This window comes from Erpetoichthys calabaricus, chromosome 9 (assembly GCF_900747795.2).
Source record: "Erpetoichthys calabaricus chromosome 9, fErpCal1.3, whole genome shotgun sequence".
Taxonomy (NCBI): domain Eukaryota; kingdom Metazoa; phylum Chordata; class Cladistia; order Polypteriformes; family Polypteridae; genus Erpetoichthys; species Erpetoichthys calabaricus.
This window is the reverse complement of record NC_041402.2, coordinates 61348934-61366969: the sequence shown is the minus strand read 5'-3', so window position 1 is coordinate 61366969 and position 18036 is coordinate 61348934.

Here is an 18036-nt window from a genome sequence, read left to right as displayed (position 1 = left end):
GCCAAAAGTCTGTGGACACCGGCAGCCTCATTTATAAAACCTTACGTGGATTTCAGTGTGAAAATATGTGCACGGCAAAAAAAAAAAGGAAAATGTGTACACACAAAAACAACCCATCAGATTTATAAAACCTGGCATACGTACCTTTCTACACAATTTTCGGGATTAATAAAGTATCTATCTATCTATCTATCTATCTAATTTACCCTTTATAAATCATAATCATCTTTTGTATATGCGTACGTGAATGTGCCTTGAACGCTACCCTAAAATATTCATCCATCCATCATACATAAGCAATCACAATGCTGCAGAACTGTATCTGGCTAAGAGGGGTAAAGATCACGTGCAGCATTATTGCACCTCTCTTCTGCAATTTTGGGGTACAAGTAAGGTGTAAGGCACTATTGTCTAAGCGGGTAGCCACTATCACCTGGCACATGTAATGGTGTGATTGCTGTTATAATGAATAGTACGCCCCATATGAAACACTGAGGGTTCAGCTATTACCTTAGCAACAAGTCAGGCCCTATGTAACTGCACCATCATGTCCATCAACGCTACTTTGGCTCAAAATAAATGAATCATGGGTTGCCCCAGGCCACTAAGACAATATTTGCCAGTCATATCTTGGATGACTTCTACATTAACGCAGCTGTCACTGCTTACAGTTAACAAATACAGCTTCAAGCAATAAAGTGCTCTGATTGCAGAATAGCATTTCCCCCCTTAAAAGAGAACTAAAATACAGTCTGTACATCATACTCATCGTTGTCTGTGCATTAACTTATAAATAAAAAATATATACAGTGGTGTGAAAAACTATTTGCCCCCTTCCTGATTTCTTATTCTTTTGCATGTTTGTCACACAAAATGTTTCTGATCATCAAACACATTTAACCATTAGTCAAATATAACACAAGTAAACACAAAATGCAGTTTGTAAATGGTGTTTTTTATTATTTAGGGAGAAAAAAAAATCCAAACCTACATGGCCCTGTGTGAAAAAGTAATTGCCCCCTGAACCTAATAACTGGTTGGGCCACCCTTAGCAGCAATAACTGCAATCAAGCGTTTGCGATAACTTGCAATGAGTCTTTTACAGCGCTCTGGAGGAATTTTGGCCCACTCATCTTTGCAAAATTGTTGTAATTCAGCTTTATTTGAGGGTTTTCTAGCATGAACCGCCTTTTTAAGGTCATGCCATAGCATCTCAATTGGATTCAGGTCAGGACTTTGACTAGGCCACTCCAAAGTCTTCATTTTGTTTTTCTTCAGCCATTCAGAGGTGGATTTGCTGGTGTGTTTTGGGTCATTGTCCTGTTGCAGCACCCAAGATCGCTTCAGCTTGAGTTGACGAACAGATGGCCGGACATTCTCCTTCAGGATTTTTTGGTAGACAGTAGAATTCATGGTTCCATCTATCACAGCAAGCCTTCCAGGTCCTGAAGCAGCAAAACAACCCCAGACCATCACACTACCACCACCATATTTTACTGTTGGTATGATGTTCTTTTTCTGAAATGCTGTGTTCCTTTTACGCCAGATGTAACAGGACATTTGCCTTCCAAAAAGTTCAACTTTTGTCTCATCAGTCCACAAGGTATTTTCCCAAAAGTCTTGGCAATCATTGAGATGTTTCTTAGCAAAATTGAGATGAGCCCTAATGTTCTTTTTGCTTAACAGTGGTTTGCGTCTTGGAAATCTGCCATGCAGGCCGTTTTTGCCCAGTCTCTTTCTTATGGTGGAGTCGTGAACACTGACCTTAATTGAGGCAAGTGAGGCCTGCAGTTCTTTAGACGTTGTCCTGGGGTCTTTTGTGACCTCTCGGATGAGTCGTCTCTGCGCTCTTGGGGTAATTTTGGTCGGCCGGCCACTCCTGGGAAGGTTCACCACTGTTCCATGTTTTTGCCATTTGTGGATAATGGCTCTCACTGTGGTTCGCTGGAGTCCCAAAGCTTTAGAAATGGCTTTCTAACCTTTACCAGACTGATAGATCTCAGTTACTTCTGTTCTCATTTGTTCCTGAATTTCTTTGGATCTTGGCATGATGTCTAGCTTTTGAGGTGTTTTTGGTCTACTTCTCTGTGTCAGGCAGCTCCTATTTACGTGATTTCTTGATTGAAACAGGTGTGGCAGTAATCAGGCCTGGGGGTGGCTACGGAAATTGAACTCAGGTGTGATACACCACAGTTAGGTTATTTTTTAACAAGGGGCAATTACTTTTTCACACAGGGCCATGTAGGTTTGGATTTTTTTTCTCCCTAAATAATAAACACCATCATTTAAAAACTGCATTTTGTGTTTACTTGTGTTATATTTGACTAATGGTTAAATGTGTTTGATGATCAGAAACATTTTGTGTGACAAACATGCAAAAGAATAAGAAATCAGGAAGGGGGCAAATAGTTTTTCACACCACTGTATATATATATATATATTCTATAAATGGGTGCACACAGGAGTCTTGACCCATCATCTCAGAATTCCAAAGCTTAGATAATGAGAGCACAAAGACCAAACAAAACACTAGAGAAAAACACACAAGCATTCGAAAGAGTGAGGGATCTTTGCCAGTCACAGGGGCTCAGCCAGATACTCATAGACATTAATACAGCATGCACACAAGAGCTATTTGCCAAGTCAACTCTGCCTTTCATGATGTAGCAGTCAGACACCTGGTTGTGCCATGACAAGACTGTCCACATATCATATATGGCTTGTTATGCTTTATTCTGTCTGCATTTTAAGGTCTTCCCAACTTCCTTATACGTAACCCATATGAGCAAAAAGGGAAAGTTTTGTGTGCACATGATATCATTTTTTTTATGTGCTCATGTGCATGCAGTAGCATTTCCTGGATATACATATACCTTTAGGGGCTATGTATATTTCAGGTAGACCCACTCTGCTTCCAACCTTGTTTTATTGTGCAGCCTATCAGAAAGTCGTGCGCACACAGAAAGTATCTCATGAGCATGTGAATATAGTTGTTATTTAGAGCTGCAGTGTATAAGCGATTCAGAACAAAATATGAAGTAAGTTTCCAGATAGTCAGATGAACAGACCTTGTGTTTGTCACATAACATGAATATGATGATGGGCTGAAGACCTGCTATTATCAACGACTTTTCTTAATATTAAGTAAGAATAAAAGTCTATTTAATTTTCCGTGTTCACCAAACTTGGTATCAGCAGTCCTTGCATGTTTTCTCCAGACACTGCATCAAATAGACAGTTTGTCTATTTGATTTTCAAAGTTTGCTTTCACTTCTCGTCTGGCACAACACACACTTGCAACACTTTCTAGTTTTCCACCTTAAAATCACTCTCTATAAGCCATGTTTCTTGATTAGCCTCCCCCTATTAGGTGTTCACATTTTTAGTATGTGGAAAATTTGTTATTTCAGTTTTTTTTCTTAGCATTATGTGTATTTGAACTGCAAACTGCTTGCTTACTGTGTGCATATACTGTATTGTTTTGTTGTGTAGGCTTGTTAAATTGCTACTTTTGTCATTAATTCTACAACGTTGTACTTGTTCTATAGTGGCAAGAAAATGTTTTTAAACCCTTTGTAAATAACCACATTTATGTAAAAAATTTGTCTTGAAATATGGTCTGAACTTAAGGTACAATAAACAAACATAATGTTTTAAGTAACAACACATAAATATATACACATACATAAATATATTTTTCTTGTTACAGTATATTGATTACATTATTCAAAAATTCACAGGTGTAGGCTGGAAAAGAATGTGAACCCCTAGGTTCCTGATTTCAACAGAAGCTAATTGGAGTCAGGTGTTGGCAAACCAGGACTTAAATCAGTGAAATGAGATTGGAGGTGTAGTTTAGAGATACTTTGACCTAAAAACAAAAGACGCAAACACTTTGAGTTTGCCATTCACCAGAAGTATCTGCTGTTTTAAAGCATGCCCTCAAAAAAGAGATCTCATACGACCTACAATCAAGAATTCTTGATTTCCATAAAGCTGGGCTACAAAATAACTTTAAAGAGTTTAAACGTTCATCTGTACCAAGTTAAAAAAGCTGTGTATATAAATGAAGATGATCTAGTGCTGTGATTGCTCTTTCTAGAAATGGATGTCCAACCAAGATGACTCAAAAGTTACAAAGCAGAATGCTCATTGAGGATAAAAACCCTAGAGTAACAGAAGGATTTTTTGGAATAGGTTAACATATTTGTTTATGAAACTACCATATGTAAAATATTGAATAGACATGGTATCAGTGGTAGGACACCAAGGAGGAAGCCACTGCTCTCTTTAAAAAACTTCACAGCATGCCTGAAATCTGCCAAAGATCATCTTGATGCTCTACAGTGCCATTGGGAAATGATTTTTTGGACTGATGGAAACTAAGATTGAATTGTTCATGAGGAATGTGCAGCAGTATGTATGGCTTAAAAAGGGCACTGCTTACCAACATGAAAACATCATTCCAATGGTGAAGTACAGTGGAAGGAGCATCATGATTTGGGGCTGCTTTGCTAAGTTGGGGCTTGGACAGCGTGCCATCATCATAACAAAAATTAATTCTGAAGTTTAACAAGGTATCCTGTCTACCAGCTGAAGGTCATCAGAAGGTGGATGATGCAGCAGGACAATGACCATAAACATATGAAGTAAATCTACTATGGAAGGAAAATCTTCCTTTTGAAGTGGCTGTTGAACAACCTCAAGAGAGCTATTCACACCAGACATCCTAAGAATATGGGTGCACTGAAACAGTTCTTTATCAAGGAATGGTCCAAAATTCCTCCAGAACATTGCACAGTTCTCATCTGCAGCTAAAAGAAACTCTTGTTAGAGGGGATTCTTTTGATGCCAAAGGAGATTTAACCAGCTATTAGATCCAAGGGTTCACTTACTTTTTCAACAGCACATTGTGTATGTTTGAGCAGTGTGTTCAATAAAGACAGGAAAGATTATAATTGCTTATAAATTACCAGCATAAACATATGTTGGCTACACTTGTGGCTTAGATGAAAATCACATCACATTTTATGACCAACTAATTCAGAAAATCAGGTAATTCCAAACATGTCACATACTTTTTCTCGCCACAACATTTTTTGAAACCCTATCTCTCTCTCTCTCTTATTATATACGAGGGATAAAAAGTATGTTCTCTGTCATCCACATGTTGAAGTGGATGTCCAAATGACCAAAGGCAAATGGTTGGTGTAAGATGTTAAACAGTGTGGTGTACATCCATGCCGTTGCCGTCCACAACAGGGCTATAATGTCTGAAGAAAAAACGTAACAAGACACACACAGAAAGAGGAATGTTAGGCAAATCCAGTAAATACAGGTTCATAAATGCATGATACAATCAAAACACCATTGTACGATTAAGCCCATTTTAACAAAAGGATGTGTTTCTATGGAAGAAGTATATATTCACATATTGACACTACCTGAGAGTTCCTCCCATATGAAAGACATTCCAAAAATAATGTGATCTTTAAGTCTGCTATCATTTTTGTCATAGTTTTCTTGAAACAGATATAACTTGCAAAGAAATTATGTTTACGAGCTACTTTTTTTTCTTATGGTCTTTATTTTAAGCAAAGATTATATTTGTATTGGGCATTACACATTTTTCAAAACAGTTTTGAGAAGATCTTTAGGTATTTTATCCTAGCATCCAGTTATTCAGTTGTAAAATGTTTTAATTAATGTTAAAAAAGCACAAATGTACTTTATAAAGTAATAACACTGAACATGCATTGAATTAAATTAATTTCAGGATATTGTATTTGTTAACAAGGATTTTAATTGGTAAATTTATGTTTTGATAATCCTTTGTGACTAATTTCACCTAAATAATTTAGTTAATTTATCATTAATGTTTAATAGTATGCGCTAATTTTATGCATTTTCTTATATACTCAGTCAGCAATAAATGTATATTTTTTTAATTAGATTTTCAGCATCCAAGCTGATAACATCAGTCATGAAAAACATGCATTTCTGTAAACACTGGAGAAGTTATCTAGATGGTTATATTTTGAGAGGTTCTTGTGCAAATCTTCTGTAATCTGTTATCACAATCTTCCCTAAACTTAGTTTATCGACAGTGTTTTATATCATATGGTGACATATTTTAAATATATTTAGATTGTTACTTTATGTGTTGCATTGTATAAATATAATTTAATATTTATAAAAAAACCATGCATCATAGAGTTGCATATCAGCTACATATTACATGAGGCTCAAATACAGAAAACATTATAGGAAAACCCTAAAATGCACAACAAAAATTAGTTTAGTCGTGAAAAGTCAAGTGTGTGTATATAATAAAACTGTAAGAGCTTCTGTCTGTCTATTGAATTTTTTGGCTTTATTTGATGTTATTTATCTGTTGTGTACATTAAGGACCTTATTTGAACCCTCAGAATGCAGTGTGCTTTTATTGGGATGGCTTAGCTATTAACTAAAGAAATGGGGTTGATGGACTGAATGGTCTTCTCACATTTCTAAATGTATTATCTTTTTAAGATTGTTTACCAATCATGCAAAAATGGATAAACCAATTTTTATGTAAGTTGTCATCAATTTATTTAATACAAATTATACAGTGTTTCAAAAATTTAATTGGGAAGGGTGGGAGTAATGTTTGAGGGCAAAAAATGCATCACTCAAAAATGGCTGAGTCAAAGGTCATCAAATTATGCATGAACATTACTGTTGATACAACTTAAAATCTAGCCTTTAATGCCTTTGAAAAGTTCCATCTAGAAACTGGGGATGTGGGGAATAGAGGTGTAAAACCATAACTATGTTATCATTCCAGCATGGTTCAGTCAATGGAAATAAACTTGGAATATTGTTTAGTTTTACCCCTACTTATGCCCACATAAGTGAGTCAATGGAAATGACAGAGATGGGGATGGTTGCAGTGTGATCCAACAGAAAAATTCTGCAATATTCTAAAATGGCTATGTTGGCTTTCACAAAATTTTGTATTTATATTATTGTTCATACAATTTTAAATATAGGCTTCATAGAGTTTTAAGAATTTCACTGAGGAATTATAATGATAGGGCCATAACCACAAAAACCATACATTACTCCGAAACAATGGAGTGGATATTCAGTACATTTTTAATATGTTTTACAGTTAACCAAAATTATAATGCAGTGTTTCTGAAGTTTCAAAAGTTTCATCATGAATAGGAGTTCAGTGGAGGGAACAAAATAAAACAAGTAGTTTTTCTCATCTTACATTCTGCATCAGTGGTGCAGTTGAAGGCCATCCACCTTATTAATGTGGGATTAAACATTGTGAGGGATGGCTGGGAGCCTGGCCTTCAACCTGGGAGGATGGGGGAGACTGCTTACACAGGGTTTTGTCTCCCCATGGTTTTGTCTAGGACACTAGATGGCAGCCAGCACACGCTGGCATCCCTGCATGAGTGCCCATGAGGCATGCCGGGTATTATAGTCCAGGGGGATAGCCCTGTTGGGCCCCATGGGGTCTGAGGAGGAGCTGCAGGATTTCTGAGTCCCTACTCTGTTGGGCTCCAACCTCACCTGGACGTTCTTCAGAGCCGCAGCTTCATATTACCAGAAGTACTTTCAGGGATTGGATAAAAGGAGCTTCCTGCCACAGCTCAATGAGCCCAACTCGTGAAAAAGGAGGACAATGCTTGCATGGAGGAGTGGAAGCAGTGACAAAGAGAGATAGAATTCAGAGAAACGACAAGCATTGCTTTGTACTTTCTGGGTTTATTGTACTTGTGGCTGTGGTGGGAAACACTTTCGAGAAGTGTTTCCCACAATAAAACTCTTTCATTCCTTTTATACTTGTGTCTGAGCCTTTGTGTCGGGTGTTTGGGTAGCTGAAGTGCCCCCTGGTGTCTACAACATCTATTCATGAAACCACACTAAAATAGGAAATACAAAAGTGTAGCATTCATGGTTCCAACTTAGCAAGGAGTTACCACAATTATAGAATCCAATCATACACAAACAAAAAAAGTATCCACTCTTGAGAACAGGGAATGTAAAAACTATCACACAGGAAATGTAGGTGATGGATGGGACACTTGTATTATGGCAAGAAATGAAAAAAGGGTCAACATTAAAAAAAATACACACATAAATGTTTGGTTTCTTTACTAGACCTATCAATCAGATTGCTAGGGCAGCAGTCTGAGCAAACATCCCCAGATTCCCTTTTTCCTGCTGTTTCCTTCAGCTCAGCTTGCTAGAAGATGTATTCTCTCCATGTCCTGGGTTTTCCTAAGATTTCCTCTTTTGGACAAGCCTGAAACACCTCCACGTGGAGGCTTCCAGGAGGCATTGTAATCAGATATCTGAACCACCTCAACCGGCTCCTTTCAATGCAGAGGAACAGCAGCTCTACTTTGATCTTCTCCAGAATGGCTGTATTTCTTTAAGGATGTTCTAAGACATCTGCTGCTTGTATCTGCTCATGACCATAGGTAAGGGCAGGAACATACTGTAGATCAACTGGTAAACTGTGAGCTTTGCCTTTTGGTTCACTGCACCAATCTGCCTGTTGATCTCTTGCTTCCCTTCTTCCCTCACTCCTGAAAAAGACCATACGATTAAACTGCCCTGCTTGAGGCAGCACCTCATCTCCAACCTGGAGAGGGCACATCACCCTTTGCTGGCTGAGAACCGGAGCTTTGGGGGAGTTTGTTGATGAGGGCCTGGTGGTTGGGCCTTTACCCATGGCACCCACTGGGGCACAGCCCAAAGAATCAACATAGGGCCATCCTTCAGTGAACTCATCACCTGCAGGAGGAGTCATAAGGGTATGGTGCATTGTGGTTTGGCAGTCAAAGGTAAGTGCCTTAGACGACTGATCCCTGGATTCCGAAACTGGCTTTATTTAAAGTGTAATTTGATACTCAAAGAAGTTTTAGGCAAAATTTTCATGCAACACTATGAATAATTTTTACAGGTTCATGACATTATTCAGTGTTGACAAAAAGGCTCCAAGATGTAAAAGCAAATATTTTTCAGTAATTTTTATTTACACAAAGTACAATTTCTTTATTATAAAGATGAACATAGTTTATATCATTCTAACGTGTTGCACTGATGTTCATTCTGAGCTGTTAATTTTCTTAACTGAGGATTTTATATGACTTACTAAGAAACTTAAAACCTTACCAATATGACCATTCAGATACAACCCTATGTTGAAATATATTCTAAACAATATAGTGATTATAGTGTATTGCTATTGAAGCAATAGTGGAGGTTTCAATGTTAGCCCATAGGTCACATTACAAAAGTGATTTTATTAAAGGTGAAAAGCAAGGGTGTAAAAGTCAATGAACCCAAACATGTGCTTTAGTACTAACGTCCATTAAACCATTTTACTTGAAAAAATGAACACTGCCATTGTTCTAAGGTCATTTGTCAAATTTTCTTTTATTTAAATTCAGGATTTATACAATTTTAAAGACATGAACAATGCACACAGCACTACATACTTGCCTTGCCCAGAGTGTCTTTGTTGTCTGCTTGAAGAACTGAAAAGTTGCCATTCTGTGAGATTCATGCAACCTCCTGAAAACAAACCTAAATAGGATGTACTGACCATTCTGGGAGAGGCATTGCTAGCTCAGTTGGAAAGAAAAGCAACCCCTGCTATTGTAGATGAATGGTACAAAGAAACCAACCTGCTTCTACATAGCAAAGCAGCCCACTGAACAGAGACAACAGAAAACATTTGAAAAAAAAACACTTAAGCTTTTTCAACTGTTTTTTGGAAACAAAACAGTAGCAAAAACACCAGGCAGAGGTCAAATTTATAATATGCTGCTAATGATATCCTGTGTAAATACAAGGAAAGGCTAATGATAACATATATGTACACCAGGGCAAAAAAAGCCCTGAATTCCTGGCATGATGACATATACCATGATTTGATTTCTCCATCTCTGTTTTTTAAAGTGATTCAGATCTAAAGCTTGAATATCTAGATGTATCCCTATTTCTCCTGGTAAACTATTTAATGCATGATAGATGCGTTACTGCATAGATGTCAAACTGAGGCCCGCAGGCCAAATCTGGCCTGCAGGGTAAGTATATTTGGCCCGCGAGAAAATACTAAATGTCTACTAGAGCTGGCCTGCTGGTAGACAGCGCATCCACCACTAATACTACAAATCCTAAAATGCTCTGCTGGTGCATTGGTGCGTCAATCAGGACTCACAAGTGCCCCCTCCTCTGTTGACATTCATTACCGACCTCATGCTGCCAGTCATATCGGGCCACCCCTCCCAAAAATGGCCAAACGAAAGGTGGAAAGCAGAAGCTTTCTAGAAAAGTGGGAAGTAGAATATCTGTTCACAAATGTAAAGGACAGACCTGTTTGTCTCGTCTTGTGTGCGGAGCCAACGTAGCTGTAACAAAAGAATATAACATGAGAAGACACTATGAAACGAAACACCACGACAAGTACAAAGACGTGGACATAGCGCAAAAGCACCAGAAAGTAGAGGATATGAAAAGAAGTTTGGTTTCATGACAGACTATGTTCATAAAAGCCATATCACAAAATGAGGCTGCTGTAAATGCTAGTTTTATTGTGGCAGCAGAGATTGCAAAATCAGCCCGGCCCTTTAATGAGGGAGAGTTTGCAAAAAGTGCATGATCAAAGTTTGAGATGTCGTGTGCCCAGATAAAAGGCAAGCATTTTTTAATGTGAGCCTTAGCAGAAACACAGTATCTGATCATGCATGTGATCTTGCCACAAATCTACATGAACACCTAATGGAAAAGGGAAAAGATTTCATTGCATTCTCCCTTTCTGTGGATGAGAGCAGCGACATATCTGATACTGCCCAGCAGTCAGTCTTCATCTGTGGAGTGGACTCAAATCTGAGCGTTACGGAGGAACTTTTGGGATTAAAATCAATGCATGGCACAACCACAGCAAAAGAAATCTTTGAAGAGGTTTCCAAATGTATAACTCAAATTAGGCTACCTTGGAATAAACTTGTGGGACTAATGACAGATGGTGCGCCCGCAATGTGTGGTCAAAAGAGTGGATTGGTGGCCAGAATTCGGGGGGAGAACTGTGCAGCTGAGCTAACTGTATTATTACTGTGTCATATATCAGGAATCATTGTGTGGCAAAGCCATGAAGATGGAACATGTTATGAGCACCATAGCACGAGTAGTTAACTTTATAAAAGCTAAAGGTTTGTATCACCACCAGTTTAAGTCTTTTCTGGAGGAGTGTTGTTTGGAATATGCAGAAGTGAGATGGTTAAGCAGAGGTATAGTACTGAACAGATGTTTTGAGCTGTGTGAGGAAATTTGTCAGTTTCTAGAAAGCAAAGGGAAAGACACAGCAGAGATCCGGGATAAAGAGTTTCTGTCTGAGCTGGCATTTCTCTGTGAAATCACAAGCCATTTCGATGTGCTGAATCTGCAGCTTTAGCTTCACAGAGATGTACGCTGAAGTGAGGGCTTTTAAAACAAAATTTTGCCTGTGGGAGACTCGGATGCTGCAAGGAAACCTGGACCATTTTCCTTGCTGTCAAACCATAAAAACGCAGATCTCTACCACCGTGTTTCCAGGTGCACAGTTTGCTGAAAAACTCAGCTTACTCGGTGCCGAGTTTACCCAGTGATTTGCCGATTTTGACGCCCAGAAATGTTGGTTTGAACTGCTTAGTAATACCATTTGCAGTTGATGTGGAAAGCGCACCAACTAACCTCCAAATGGAGCTGATTGAACTGCAGTGTAGTGACACGCTGAAGTCAAAGTATGACGCTGTGGGCGCTGCACAGTTTCCACGTTACATCCCTGACACAATGCCCCAGCTCCATACCCAAGCTGCTCAAATGCGCTCTTTGTTCGGCAGCACATATCTGTGTGAACAACTATTCTCCTTGTTGAAAATGAACAAAACATCACACCGGAGTCGTCTCACTGATGAACACCTTCACTCAATCCTGAGGATTTCCTCAGCTCAGAGCCTGACCCCAAACATTGATGAACTAGCATCCAAGAAGAGATGCCAGGTGTCTGGCTTGGACCAGTGTGCATCAGAGTAGATCAGAGTGTAGCAAACTGAGCTTGAATTAATGTTTCCATATGAAAAGGTTCATCGTTATATCTGAGGAGAAGGAAAAACTTCCTCAATTGTAGACATTTTTTCAATATATATCAAGGGTGGCCTGCGACTTTGTCCAGGTTTTTAATTTTGGTCCACTGTGTATTTGAATTTGATACCCCTGCATTACTGGTTACACTCATTTCTTTGTTTATGACGGCAATTTTGACTAGTATCTAGGTCAGTGGTATCAAATCCCAGTCCTGGGGGAACCCTGTGGCTGCAGGTTTTGTTTTCCAACCAGTTTCACCTCGATATATTTGGACCTTTCACTTCTCTTATTCTGCATTTATCAAAGAGCAGCAGTAGGACATCTGCATTCATAAGGAACATAGAAATATTTGTAACATTCTTAATTTTTTTTGTCAATCTCCTATTATTTCTCTTTTTTCTGTGCAGTTTGCTGCCATAATTATTATATACTAATAATAATTAACAGTGAATGAAGTACCAATTGGGGCAAGCAACACAGATTGATGAAATTCTTGAAACTAGAAAGTTTTGCTAATTTTTTTTTAGAATGTAGCAAGCATTTATGTATGTGAGATAGAGATACCATATTTATTTTATCATGGTTTTCATGATTTTTATGATCATAATTATCATCATTTGTTGCAGAAGCAGCATTATTTTCATTCCACTATTCCATGTGTTCTGGTTATTTAATCCATTATTTACCAGTGGCCATGCTAGTGGGTGTAACACCAAAGTAGCTGAAGTCTTTCATCATTCAGAATCATTGGTCAGAGTGTCTTTAACATTGGTATCAATTGGAAGTAAAATTACTCGTTGATTGTGAATTTGGTTGAAACAAAATCCTGCAGCCACTGGCTTCTGATCAAGCGCTTAACATTTTCCTCTGACAAATAAAATGTATCACCTAAGATTTCCTTTTTCTTGAATCATAATACAGTAAGCTCAAGTTAATCAAGACTATGCACTTTGTGTACTCCACTGTTATCTACTACAAATTAGATGGGATACTGTTACAAAGCTTTTATAGATGTAAAAAAGATGTTTTCCATACTCACCATCCCATTCCAGCTCAGATTATGTGTCACATCTTCACTGGTTTTGTTTTAATATTGATCCTGCTTCACCATTAAATCAGTTAAAATAAAACATTAATGTCTGTTCATCATCTTAAAGGTAGATTATGCATTAGTTTAAGAATTATTACAAAATATAGTAAATATTTTAAAATTGACTTTTTAAAATACCGATTTAACAAACTTGAAAAGATATTTCAGTTCCTTGCATAGAAAACTGCAACTTCCTCTCTTTTGTACAGGATTTTCAGTAACATGTGAAGTAGATCACCTTTGTGTTTGGAACAAAAAGAATAAACACACTATCTTCAGATAATAATTACATTGATTGTCTGGCACTTACATTTGAAACAATCAGGAATTAGAAGCAAAGGGAAGTAATTAAAATGATTGCTATTATGCATAATGCATCATATAGTGCTTTAATAAATGAAACAAGTAGAATAATTGGTAATTAGCTTACACATTCAACAAAGATGGCAAATAGCCCAGGGAAGAAGATGATTGGTTGAGTTTCTTTAAAAGGGAACAAAAAGGAGCATAAGGAATATGCTTGTTCAAAGGCAACATAAAGACATTCCTTATATGTTGCCTTTAAGCTGCAAAATAATGTTTATGTATAACACAGCAGAAATTTAAAAAAATGTATGGAGTGATCTATACAATACTTCCATGTAAATGACATTTTAGTATTACTGCAGGAAATTATTCAACTGAACATTTTACAATACAATACACCCAACAAATACAGTATAATTGTACTGTAGATTAATATAACATAAAGTACATTTATTTATATAGGATTTATTATGAACACAAATAAATGTACAGTAAAATAAACAGGAAATTGAATAAAGTGAGCAACTTTAGTAATATTTAATTTTAAAACTAAACACTGTAAAAGAACAGACAAAAACAGTCCATAAAGGTTTAGGGCATCAAAGTGATCCCTGTATATTATGATGATGTTCTGTACATAAAAAATGACAAAACAAGTTGTCTTCAGATGTTTGTCATCTGACTGTCCCAAGATGGCGGTTTATACAGGAAACTCAGAGGAAGAGGCGGTTTTGGTAGGTCATAAACCAAAACTGACATCATTCTTTCTGCAGATGGAGGCAGAAGAGAATCATTAGATAACAGATCCAGCCCTCTGGCTTGGAGGGTAATTACTATCATCTGAGCCATGAGGTTGTCTATCAGTCACACGTGTGTGACAACACATACGGTCAAATGAAGTAAACAAGATGCATAGATAGGCAGATTTGTATAGGGGTGACTAAATGCCTCTGTCCACTTCGATCTTAACACATCTACTAAAACTCCAAGAAATCAACTAAGTTTGTTTACTTACACCCATTATAGTATGTTAACGCTTTAAGCTATCAGGCCAATAAAAAGTGAGTTGCAGACAATGGTGAAAAGGTGAGGAAAAAATGTTCTCACTCAAGTTGACATATAACTGCCAAAGTTCTGAGTGTTGATGAATCAGATATTTCAAGAACAAACAGAAGTAGCCTAAACATGAAAACTTGATGGAGCTCAAAGTACAGAGGCAACAGAGAGCTGTCTGCTCTATATATTCAAGACCATTCTAACTTCATGTGTAAATAAGACTTGTGAACACATGTTAATTACTAAAAAACAGAAGATGCCTCAAAGTCTCTTCTGTTTTGCATCAGTCCAGAAATGACCAGGAACTATCAAACATATTTCACCATACAGAGGTCAACAAGGAGACACACCAGCAACCTCCAATTCTGGTCAAGAGGTACCAGCAGTGTATAAAAGGAAATTCAGGGCAGCTCACCTCTGATAACTGTAAACAGTGTGACTTTTCCCAACCTTGTTATAAAATCTTTTCATAAAATATATGAAAATCTTATCAGAAGCAATGCGCAATGGAAGGCATTAATATTATGAAGTTAATTAATAATACAACATACACTGCAAAAAAGGGCACTTTTGACCCCATTACCAAACTTCTATTTCCCTCAATTACAGGTGGCTTTGGAAATTGTATTACACATACATAACTTGATCATAAACCAAGATCCACCCCAGGGCAAATTTAGCAGGGGGCATTGAATTTTCATAGGCAGGTTGGCAATGCAGTACATGATTATAATACAAATAAAGCCCACAATATTTTCTACTACCCCAGTTAAAATGCCTGCTCAACAGCAAAAATATTTAAAAGTCCATCATCAGTTATTACATCAAGGAAGTTCTCTTTTCAGTTATATTATAATAATGTCTAGTTAATATTTATAACAAGGTTGGGAAAAGTCACACTGTTTACAGTTATCAGAGGTGAGCTGCCCTGAATTTCCTTTTATACACTGCTGGTACCTCTTGATCAGAATTGGAGGTTGCTGGTGTGTCTCCTTGTTGACCTCTGTATGGTGAAATATTTTTGATAGTTCCTGGCCATTTCTGGACTGATGCAAAACAGAAGAGACTTTGAGGCATCTTCTGTTTTTTAGTAATTAACATGTGTTCACAAGCTTTATTTGCACATGAAGTTAGAATGGTCTTGAATATATAGAGCAGACAGCTCTCTGTAGCCTCTGTACTTTGAGCTCCATCAAGTTTTCATGTTTAGGCTACTTCTGTTTGTTCTTGAAATATCTGATTCATCAACACTCAGAACTTTGGCAGTTATATGTCAACTTCAGTGAGAACATTTTTTCCTCACCTTTTCACCATTGTCTGCAACTCACTTTTTATTGGCCTGATAGCTTAAAGCGTTAACATACTATAATAAGTTTAAATGCTACTGCCAGATGCTGTTGCCAGCATCCTGACTCTTACTAAACATAATCAATACATCTCTATTCAACGGGCTTGACTACACTATCTCAGCTATAATGTTGTGTTTATCTGAAACGTCAGATCTGACAGTGAACCTCACAATACTATATATGTGAATGTTGAAATCATACCTAAAAATGTGTTTTTCTTCTCTTGTATTTTAGTAGCTATATCGTTTACTAGCTGTATTGATGTTGACTCAACTGTGCAATACATCACCCCTCATTAATGAGTGATACATATGTATGTGTTATCCATTAATTTGTCCTTTTGAATCTTTGTCCTAGTATTTGTTTATCATGCACTTGATAGATCTTCAGTTGCACTGAGCTATCTTACATCCATTCGTCCAACAATTTTTGAATCCACTTAATTCAATTCAGGATCAGTGTTTTTTCTGACAGCTTTAGGCGTAGATTGCAGAAACCAAAATTGCTCTGAATTGTATTCCAGTGCTCTTTGTACACTTTTTGATAATGTTCTCTGTGAAAGATGTTGTGTCAAATAAAGACTGACAATAAATGGACACATTTCAGTTGGATTGACATCTTTTTAAGTCCTGAAAGTTGCCTTGATAGTAGAAAGTCGAAATCATTTCTACAACTTTTGGATATGTCCCAGATATGTGAAAATATAAACAATACCATGTTTTGTAACCTGTCTGTGATTCCCAGGTTGCTCACAGCTGGCATTCCCTCGTTAAATCTGGGACATCAATCGATGTAGACCAAGGATGGATTGGGAAATAAGGACACACGCAAAGAGCAAGAGATGGTGCTAGGAACTTAGTGCTTTTGTTTTCACAGCAAAGTGTTCCAAAATCAAATAGAGTTCAATACAGACTCTGAAGATGCTATCTAATAAAACATTTTCAAAAGATAAATATTTTATTATGCATCTCTTCAGTGTAACATGATTCAATGTGTAAAATGTAATACCTAAGAGCTCTTTATAGCTCCAGGAAATTGGGTTCAAAGCTTCATTCTCTGCATGGAGTGTGCATGGTTACCACAAACCGGTGACAGTTATTTTCTAGGCACTATATGTTTCCTACAGCATGCCAAATTATTGGCTCAGTTTGAGTAAGTCTGCTATAAAAGTGTGCCCTGTGATAAACTGTTGCCACATCAAGAATTAGTTACTGACTTGCAGACGATGGTACCTTGACAGTGTTTGATTCATTGCATCCCTATTATTGTATTGAGCAGTTTTAGAAGTTTTGTGATTTGATTTGAAAATTACTGAGAATGATAGGACAATTTGTTAAAGTATATTATACTACAGATTGACCTTCTCACCACAGATATGAATATATTTGTTAAATAGTAATTAGTCATAGGTTATACTTCTGAGCACTCTTTGTCAGATAAAAGTCCAACATAAAACTAGTACTGATGGTCAATTCATTTCTGTTTCTTCATTGATTACAAATCTTGGGGTTAAATTTGATTCTACACATTCATTTCAAAATCATATTGTGTCCTTGTCCTGATCTTCATTCTGTCACTTACAGAATATACCAAGAAGTAGACATTTGTTACGAATGCATGACACTGAGATGTTAGTTCATGACTTTATTACATCTCGTCTTGATTGCTGTAATTCCCTGTTTGTTGGTCTTCCTAGAAAGATCATTCAGAAGTTACAGTATATTCAACACAGTGTTTCACATGTTTTAACCAAAATTTGTTAATTCACTCACATAACCCTAATTTTATCGTCCCAGCAGTGGATCTATTTTAAGACCTTGATGTTTGTTTACAAATGAATTGCTGGTATTGACCCGTTTATCTTCAAGATGCACTTATAACATATAAACCTGTCAGTTCTTTGCAACCTTCTGGCTGCTCTACAGACAAGGCTGTGCATTAGATAGATAGATAGATAGATAGATAGATAGATAGATAGATAGATAGATAGATAGATAGATAGATAGATAGATAGATAGATAGATAGATAGATAGATAGATAGATAGATAGATAGATAGATAGATACTTTATTATGGGAGACCTAGCCTAATGTTCTATCAGAC